The following is a 10035-nucleotide window of genomic DNA, read 5'->3' as shown; positions in this document are numbered from 1 at the left end:
TATATTGAAACACAATAAAAATCTCATGTGATTGTAAGCACTCATTTAAACTTACTTTCCATAAATATCATTCACCCCCTTCCCCCCCTCGTAACTTAGCAGGGCTTCGTGCCTCTTCGCTTTGTTTTAACATGTGATAAAATCACGAGGCTTGCCCTTGAGAGCAACAATTGAAGGTAAAAATATAGTTTCCATAGTGAGCTTATTAAGGAGAATGTACTGGATGCTTGCATATGTTTCAGGATAAAAAACATCGTGATGGGACGCGGAGGAGAGAGAGGTGACTTGTGTCAGTAGTAGCTCGTTAAGAGACATATTTTTTTGCTTGCACTATGGATCAGGCCAAGGCAAGAGAGAGATATAAAGTTTTTTTTTGTTTTGCTTCTGTGCATGGCCTCCCTTTGTGTGTCACGCGTCTGTCAAGTGGTCTCACACAGATGAACTGTGTGTACCTATCAAGTGGTGTCTCAATTGTAGCAAGAACGAAAACACCCTCTCTCTCTCTCTCTCTCTCTCTCTCTCTCTCTCTCATCCATACTGCAGGCGTGCAGGCAAGGAGAGCGTCTCCAGAGTCTCTCTTTGTCCCATCCATGCTATCGGCGCATAGACGAAACGAGATCTCCGAGAGAGAGAGAGAGAGAGAGAGAGAGAGAGAGAGAGCGCGAGAGCGAGCCTATGTCAAAACAACAACGGAGGGACAAAGGGATATATTTTCGTCTATTCTCAGCTCGTTCATGTGAGTAGCCTTGGGTGATTGGCAGGTGATGCCAGAGGACGTGCGTGAGTGAGACAAATGCATGCATTGTCTAGAGTAAGTGGGTGTGAGGATGAGGTGGAGCGATGTCATAGACCAAACAAGGGTGATGGGGCTGGGTTCTAGAAACCAAGTGGGGGATGGGGTTGACGTGCTCCCATGACGTAGGTCCCATGTTCTACAGAACAAGTCGAGAATGGCGATAGAAAGTAGGATAGTGAGTGGGAGAAAGCATCATGCAATGGCGATGCTGAGGGATGTGCATAGAGAGCTAATGGGGACAAACACAAGTTATTTGCTTTGCAATTGCAAGATCCACTCGGCATATTTGCAGGAAATTAATCCAACTTTTTGACAGCAATAGCGTGCAAGTGCAATAATAGTAGGACCTAATAATATTTTGGATGTCCTATGTGCCTAATAACTCTCCACTACCTCTATCCACCAATAAAATGATGGTAAAAGTTATGCATTTTTAAAAAGAAAACCTCTCCTTTTTTTATTATTAAAAGGGTAAGGCCTTTGGGGTAAGCCCATTAAGGAAAAAGAAGAAATGGGAGGAGGTGTAAGTGTGTTTAATTTTGAGATACCCCTTTGAACTGAATACCAAAACGAGGGAAATTTTGCTCTCTATGTCTCTCTGTGCTTTTGTTTTCATCTCTCTCTCTCTCTCTCTCTCTCTCTCTCTCGTTTGGAGATAGGTCGCTTTGAAGGCACGTTCTCTCTGTTATATCTCCGTTGTAGCCTAAACCATGCACAAGGAGCGCAAGGCTGATTAAGCAGAAAAAGGGAGGCGGGAGGATTGCAAGGGAATGTCTCTCTCTCTCTCTCTCTCTCTCTCTCTCTCTCTCTCTCTCTCTCTCTGCATGTGCAATTGTGCAAGCCACAGCGTTAACTTCGAGCACTACTGTGCACGTGGATCCGTCAAATGCCCTCAATATGGAAGATTTCAATTTTTTAAAAGGTGATTGGCGTGGAAGACGGATTATCTTTCTCTGCAAACTTCAAAGGCATTGCTGTCTCTCTGTCTCACTGGTTCAAGTGCGCAAGTGCCAAATGGACACCTTTGGCTCTATCGGACCCGCTGTCTGACACCACTTGAGCAAAGCACGTGAAGTGTGTGCGCGGTCCGCAAGCAACAGAGTCTGGCATAGAGATCAAGGTGGAGACAGAGAGGGGGCGAGCTCTGCGTGCAGCAACCATGGCACGCTCTCTCTTTAAAATAAAAAAACATGAAGTCATCTCTCATCATCCCTGTTCTAACGACCAAGCTGTCCAGCAATAGATAATACTCTGCATTTGCCTAATACAAATAAGTACGAGTCAGGGAGAAGGACTTTCTTCAACTTCTGCAAAGTCATCAACCAACAAAAAACGCTTCTTGATTCTTCCTCCAGCTGCCAGAGTCTGGACCTCTACCATTGCCATACCTGCTTCCTCCACCATAATCACCTCCCCCTCCACCATAACCATTCCTTCCCCCTTCTCCGCATTAGCCGTGTTCTCGGCTATGATTGTGCGCTCTATTCGACCATCATATCCTTCTCCACATCCGTAGTCGAACCTTGACAGAGGAAGGAAACCCTGAAGGAGAAGATCTAACCTAGGAGGGTTCCTCAATCCCTGCAGAAGACAGAAACCGTCAAAAAGGGTAGTCTCGCTCTCTCTTTGTTGGTTGCTACAGAACTATGAAGGATGGGGCTGATGGGATCAGTATCGTGAGGCAGAAGGGGATGAAACAATGTGCACTGTGGATTGCCTTAATGCAACAGTGTGCACTATGCATTGCCTTGTGCTGTGAGGGACGGTCGGTCAGGGAGGACACAGTCAGTACTGCGCTGCCAGTAAGAAGCACCAAGGCTGAAAGTCGCAAGCCAGGAGGGGGAGGCTTACGCACACAAAGCATGGAAGGGAAATTCTCTCTATCTCTCAACCACGTGCGTGAGGACGCAACCTTGTTATCTATCTGTTTCTTCCCCTAGGTTAGCATGCACGCAAGAACAGATTCTTCGCTTTCTCTGGCTCGCGATGCAGATTGAGAGTGTGATCGCAAAGCAGAGTGAATCGGCGATGGAGATTTCTCTCGAGCTCATAGTGTGATCTATACTTCTTCTAAATTGTATTATTATATTATTTTTATTTTGTTATTTTATTATGGAAGACAGGCCTTCCACGTGGACGCAAGGCTTGGGATCCTGGCCTATATTTCACACTGGCATGGGAGGAGATGGGATCTACGGTGGGATGATTGAGGACCGTAGATCCCGGGCTTCCGTGGACAATATAAACTCGAGAAAAATGTAAACTCAAGTACCCGAGTTTACTTCGCCCCACCCCCCCTCGCCCCACGGGATTGAACCCACAACCTAGGGTTTGAGGGCCATGTGGCCTATCCACCACGCCCGTGCACGTCACTGTGGAATGTACACGTTTCCATGGAGTTTTGACGTGCAAGAGTATCGGAGCGAGCAAAAGTAAACTCCGGTATTTTTGTAAACTCGGTACCCGAGTTTACAAAAATACCCGAGTTTACTTTTGCAACAAGATCTACGGCGCGCGCCTAATGTCGGGGCCCAAAAGTGATGGGAGCCTTTGATCCCATCTCCCATGCTCGTGTTAGATATAACTGAGGGCTTGGGATGGCCGGAGTCAGAGAACAGGCGCGCATGCTTGGGGGTAGTCGAATAGCCAGAAAGTGGAGCCGCGATCGCCTATCCTAAGTTGAACTAACATCTCTCTCTCTCTCTCTCTCTCTCTCTCTCTCTCTCTCTCTCTCTCCGCACACACAAAAACACAGCACGGTAGGCGGGGTGCTCCATAGACAAGGAAAGCGGAGGTGAAGGTAGTGGGAGAATGGCGTGAGCCGTTGAAAGGCGGAGCGGTCTTCGCGCAATTGAAGCCTTGAAGGGTGGGATGAGGATTGAAGCCTTTGATCGTGGTTATCGACACTTGAACGGTTGGAGCGCAATCACCTTGAAGGGTGGGGAGATAGCCGCGTATCGTGTGTGTGTAATAAACCAGCTAGCCTGTGTAGGCTTGCCTCACCCTCTCTACAGTTCCTGCCTATTACAACCTGTTCATCACCCTCTCTGTAGTTCAAGGAGCCAGCATGTTAACCAGTTCAGTCTGCCACCCTCTGTCAAGGCCAAGGAGGTCAAAGTGTGGACTCTCCCTCATCCTGATCCGCCTCCATCTGCACCATTCTAGGCCTCTTGCTGACTTGATTCCATTCATGGCATGCATGCGCCAACCCTCCTACCTTTGAGGCCTCTTGGGTCAACCCTCCCCCTGTCGTCCCGCCATTCCAAGCCTCATGTGCCATCTTCCCCCCTCGTCACTATATGGCCCGGCTTTGGCCAGGGGGGATCTAGGGCCCAAATTTGGGGGCACAAGGTGGCTTTGATCTTGGTTGTCGGATCATGTAGTGAACTGGGGGTGAACTCGGAGTGAACTAGGGGTGAACTTCGGGGCAAAAATGGCGTCCCGAGTTCACTCCTAGCTCACCCGCTTCGTAGGGTGTGGGCCGAACCTGGGACGTTTCGGTTGCCACATGAATGTCCTACCACCACGCTAGCGCGCGTCGCTGTCCATGTTGGCATGGCACATGATCATACTCTAGTTTAGGCGCCCCTAGTTCACCATTAGTTCACCCCTAGTTCACCCACCCCTAGTTCACCATTAGTTCACCCCTAGTTCACCCCGTGATCCGACGACGGAGATTAAAGCCGCCTAAATTTGGGCCCTAGATCCCCTCTGACACAGAGCCGTGCCATATAGTGACGAGGGTAGGAGGGTTTACATGCCGGCTCCTTGAACTGCAGAGAGCGTGGCGAACAGGTTAATAGGTGGGCACTATAGAGATGGTGAGGCAAGCCTACGCGGGCTAGTTGGGCTCTGGTTAAATATCGGCTTGCTAGGCCGCGTGTAGGTGGGCGTGACTGGCCCAGCCGGTCACGTCGCTTTTTGGGGGGGCAGCAGACATTTTAAACATATGTATAGCATGTGCCATAGCCTGTGCAGATGCACGCACGTAGTGCAGTGGTTAGGGTAGTGCTTCTGGGACGCGAAATCGGGGGTTCGAGGCTGCGTGTGAGCTCTGCGTGTTGACTTTTTGGTCAACGATCACCTAACAGCTACATTCGACCGGCAACTGGCATGCCTTGCTTTTCCACGAGGCCTAGCAGGCCGAAATATAACCAAAACCGGCTAGCTGGGTTATTATACCCACCACATGCGCCATCTCCCTGCCCTTCAAGGTGACTGCTTGCGCTATAGCTTCTCGGCTTCGCCGTTCAAGGGTCCATAACAACCATTGAAGGCTTCAATCCTCCATTGAAGGGAAAGAGGGGGGAGATCCTCGTCACTATATGGCACGACTCTGTGTCAGAGGGGATCTAGGGCCCAAATTTAGGCGGCTTTAATCTCCGTCGTCGGATCACGGGTTGAACTAGGGGTGAACTAACGGTGCACTAGGGGCAGGTAAGCTAGGGGTGGGTGAACTAGGGGTGAACTAAGAGTGAACTAGGGGCGCCTAAACTAGAGTATGATCATGTGCCATGCCAACATGGACAATGACGCGCGCTAGCGTGGTGGTAGGGCATTCATGTGGCAACCGAGACGTCCTAGGTTCGACCCACACCTTGCGAAGCGGATGAACTCGGGGTGAACTAGGAGTGAACTTGGGGCACCATTTTTGCCCCGAAGTTCACCCCTAGTTCACTCCGAGTTCACCCCCAGTTCACTACGTGATCCGACGACCGAGATCAAAGCCACCTTGTGCCCCCAAATTTGGGCCCTAGATCCCCCTTGGCCAGAGCCGTGCCATATAGTGACAAGGCCCTCCTACCTTCAAGGCCTCTTGCGTCAACCCTCCTCCTGCCGTCCTGCCATTCCAAGCCTCCTGCGTCATCTCTCCTCTCTTTCCCTCTAGCGGCTAGCCACTGGTGCAGCAAAAAGCATGGTCTCTCTCCATGTTGACGCGCCTCCATCTGCACCATCCAAAGTCTCCTGGCCTGCAGACCGCCTCCATTTGTGGCTTGCATACACCAACCATGCGCCATTCACTTTGTTTTCTTTTTGGTGGAACCAATGTATGGAAGAATGTTCTCAAGGACGTTCTGCAAATCGCTTAGACTTTGTGGTCCTTTTGTTTAGATTATGGCTTAGGAGCACCATTGGGAGAGGAACCAGCTTACTACAGAAGACCAGAGGAGGTATATCGATTAGGACGTGGAGATCCAATGATGAGATTTGTAGACCATCGTAGAATTAGACCATCTCAAGTGCAAAAATGGGTAAACAAAAAATACATAGGAAACAGAGATCCAAGAGATCATGTAGTAGCTTTTGTGCGTGTAATTAGAGCGGAAGAGGTGTTAGACTTCCCTACCCAATTTGCAGGGTTTGGACTAACCCTAAAGGATGACGCTGCTACTTGGTTTGACTCTGTGGAGCGTAGAGACTTTGAGTCTATGGAGGAGGTGTTTGACGAGTTTATCGAGGACTTCTCACAAAAGGGGATAGCTCATAAAACCGTCTTGCAAATCCATAAATTCAAACATAAAGACGAGGAATCTGTGCGAAAGGCAGTCCTACGACTAAAAAGATATGTTAAGTTCTGCCTTGTGGAAGAACTGCCAACTCAGTCCAGACTTATGCTTATATTTATCCAAGGACTAAGGAATGCAGATCTCCATAAGGACTTACATATGAAGAGGAGCACAACGTTAAATGAATTAACTAAGGAGGCTTTTTACCTTGTAGACAATTGTGCGGTCTACAAAGAGGGTAGTTCAAGGATCTTGATGATGATTCATCCTCACAACAAAGTGGAAGCAAGTATTCTAAGACAGCACCAAAAGGAGAAGTAGCTGTAAACCAAGAGCAGCTTGTAGAGGAAGTGCTAAAAAAGATTAATTGTACGCCAAACCCCAGGCTAAACAGCCTAAGTGGTGTGCTATTGAACAAAAATGGACAAACCATGGTACGGAGGAATGTTATTATAACAAGAGATATGTGAGAGAGAGACCTTATGCTCCCCAAGCTCAGGTAGCTTCTCCTCAAGTTCCACCGATGCCTAGGTATCAAGCAGGCAATCTACCAGGACCTGTAGGTGTAGAAAGACCACAACCAGTGTTGAGGCAACAACCACCCCTACCAGGATTACGACCAGCCGGCATAAGATACACACCAACCGTAACCGAATTAGAAGAGAAGGCTTTGGTGCCTATGCATGCATATTATGAATATCCCAATGCCTTTGCTCAGCAACCCCGAAAGAATCAGCTGTCACCAGTGCAATCACTGGATAAAGCACCAAAAGGAAGGGTGCCGCTAAAAAGCAAACAGGAAACTGCCAACCATGCCAACTACATGCATAAGAAGTCACCTACTAGAGTGAAAAGATCAGAGTTAGCAACACAAGAAAAACAAGTATGGGTACGCAAGGATAGAAGTGACATAGCAGGCAAACCAGAATACAACAGACGAATTCAACAGAAACAGATAGTTCAACCAGAACCCATGGTAATAAAAAAGATATGGATCCCAAAGAAAATTCTCAGCAAAAACTCCAATATGACTCACATCTGGATCCTGAAACCGAAGCAAAAGGAACTCCCTTCAGTACAAGCAACATCGGAAGCCAAACCACTGCATATGAAACCGGCAAACCGATTTATGTGGGTGCCCATCAACAACAAAACAATGGCAACCACGGCAGTCGCACTAAACCTACAAAAATCTCCAAAGAAAATCTACCAATGGAGAGCAAAAGAGACAAAGTCTATGGCCATTCCGGCCAAGCCAATTCTAGCCAAGGCGACAACTACGGCCATATCAACAGAAGCGGCAAAGCAAGCGACTTTTGCAAAAAAGACAATCAAACAAAGACCAATAGAGTTACAAATTTTACTTGCAAAGAAAACAGGAAACCTCGACAGCGAATGCCAATAAGCATCTTGCTTATACCCTTCTCTTGCACAACATTAATTTTTCCATGCATTGACCGAGTATGCATAAAATAGGGCCACATTACACGGCCAAGCATTAGCACAAATTTTTTCAACCCATGCATGGCGCATACACCGGGGCGATACCTTGTCGTCCGAGAGGACTTCGGCTAGGAGGGGGGGAGGCATTCTCAAATGCGGACCCAATGGCAGAAAGAGCAAAAAAGGACATCTTTTTCGACTATTTTTAAGGGTTGTTGTTTGATTGCAAATTTTTTTGGACTAACCCAAGTACATGCCCTTATACAGCATGAATCTACAAGTATATGGGGCCAAACACCAAATCAAGCCCCTAGGTGTGTATATATAAGTAAAAATAACCATTTTTCGGATAAAATATCGATAAAATAGAGAAATCCGGTCATAAAAATTGCATGTGAGTGTATAGAATGTTTTGCGGTGATGTTTTTGATTTATTATGATTTTTGGGGATTTTTTGGGTTTGATTTGCTATTTTTCTTTTAATTTTGCTAATATTCGGCAGAAAAACTTCAAAAATACAAACAGCAGGTGAAAGATGATCGTAATGAAAAAAAAATACGGGGATGATCAGTGAATATAGAACAACCTATGGTACAATGGGGGTGTAATTATGAGACTGGAGCGGAAAGCGTGTTTTGGCCAGATTTTGACCGAAATGCCAAATTTATGGTAAACTGGGCAAATGAAGTCCAAATTAGGAAATTTTTGAGCCTAAACCACATCTCGCAAGAATTTGGGAGCATATGTCAAATTTCATCAAAAGTGGTTCGGGGACCCCCATTATAAGAAATTTTCACTTCATTTTTAGCTCATTTCCACTATTGACCTTTGAGAGAGAGCTCCTGCCACCTAGAGCGAACGGAACTTCCAACAGCTTCTATGACGCGCACGACTATCCGATGGGCTTCAAACATGAGAGTTAGGCTCACCACCTTGAGCTTTTCGCGCATGTTTGTCATTTTGTCGCAAAAACTAGCGTAGGGTTCACACAGAAAGCGGGCAGTAGAGACCTACAAGTAGAAGTGGCCACCTAACGGCTAACCCAAAAGCAATGAGACTTCATCGGCAGCTTACCCTAGCATAGGAGACCAATCTTGGATGCCCAAAGGCAGTAGAAAACCATCGAGAAAAACCCTAATTCCTAGAGCCCCGCAAGAGGCCACCAAATGGGAAATCGGCGGAGAGACGTCCAAATGCTACCAAAATTCATGGGTAGGAGCATCTCGACATGCTCGACAAGTCTATGTAGCCCACATGACCAAAAGGTGACCCGAAGCGGCACTAAACTTCAGAAACGGCATTAGACACACAAAGCGTCAAAAAGCTCTCACGGCCAAACCGCATGTCTGTTTGCCACCAAACTTCACGAGCGGCTTTCATAGACCATCAACAACCAAGTCCTATGGTGGTAGACCACCACAAGTCATCGAAAACATGTAAATGCAACCACGGGTGCTTCTAGAGCGACAAATTGCCAAATGGGGCTACGGTGAAGCCAAAGTCGACAAAAACCATACGGCAAGTATCCCCAAGGGATCGGGAAGCTATGGAGACCAACATCAAGAAATTTCATCGCCGAAAAGCATTCCAAAAGTCAGAAAACGGCTCGGAGGCTCTGAAATCCACACAGAGAGTTTTTTCTATCTATTTGACTTTTTTGTTGAAATTAGGCTTAAAAGGGACTCAGGGGGACTAAGGGCCCAGTAGCAGTTTCCATAAAAAATTCATCAGGAGACATCCTACGCGTAGGATGTCTCAAGGCCATTTTTGGGCACAAAACCCAACATCTCTCATCACACACATTTTCTGAATAGCCTTTACATGCTAGCCAACAAGTTTCATCACATTTGGACCAAAATTGACCTCATATGCACCAAAAAACGCAAAGTTAGGACATAGGGGCAATAATGGGCCATAGACCTATCAAAACTTGTCCAAACCACATGAAACTTGCACAATACATTCATGAGCACATTGCCAACCAATCTGTGTGGTCACCTGCAAAAAATGATGAAGTAGACATCCTACGTGTAGGATGTCTATTTGACATTTTTGGCCTACAGAGAGTGTTTTCCAATTCCATATCTTTTTATATCACCTTCAAGAGCTCATATATTAAGTTTGAAGCCATTCTAATCATTTTTGACCCCAACCACCTACAAGATACACTTTTTGAGCCCAAAAACACTACACAGGGTCTTACCCACATCAAATCTTGTCCAAATCAAAATCCAAGAGCATGGTCATGTTCCACATGCCAAGGGCTACCCACAGAACAAATCTCAAGCT

Source organism: Adiantum capillus-veneris, chromosome 27 (assembly GCF_014529385.1).
Source record: "Adiantum capillus-veneris isolate H3 chromosome 27, ASM1452938v2, whole genome shotgun sequence".
NCBI classification, from domain to species: domain Eukaryota; kingdom Viridiplantae; phylum Streptophyta; class Polypodiopsida; order Polypodiales; family Pteridaceae; genus Adiantum; species Adiantum capillus-veneris.
The sequence above is the reverse complement of the archived record's forward strand: the minus strand, read 5'-3'. Positions refer to the sequence as shown.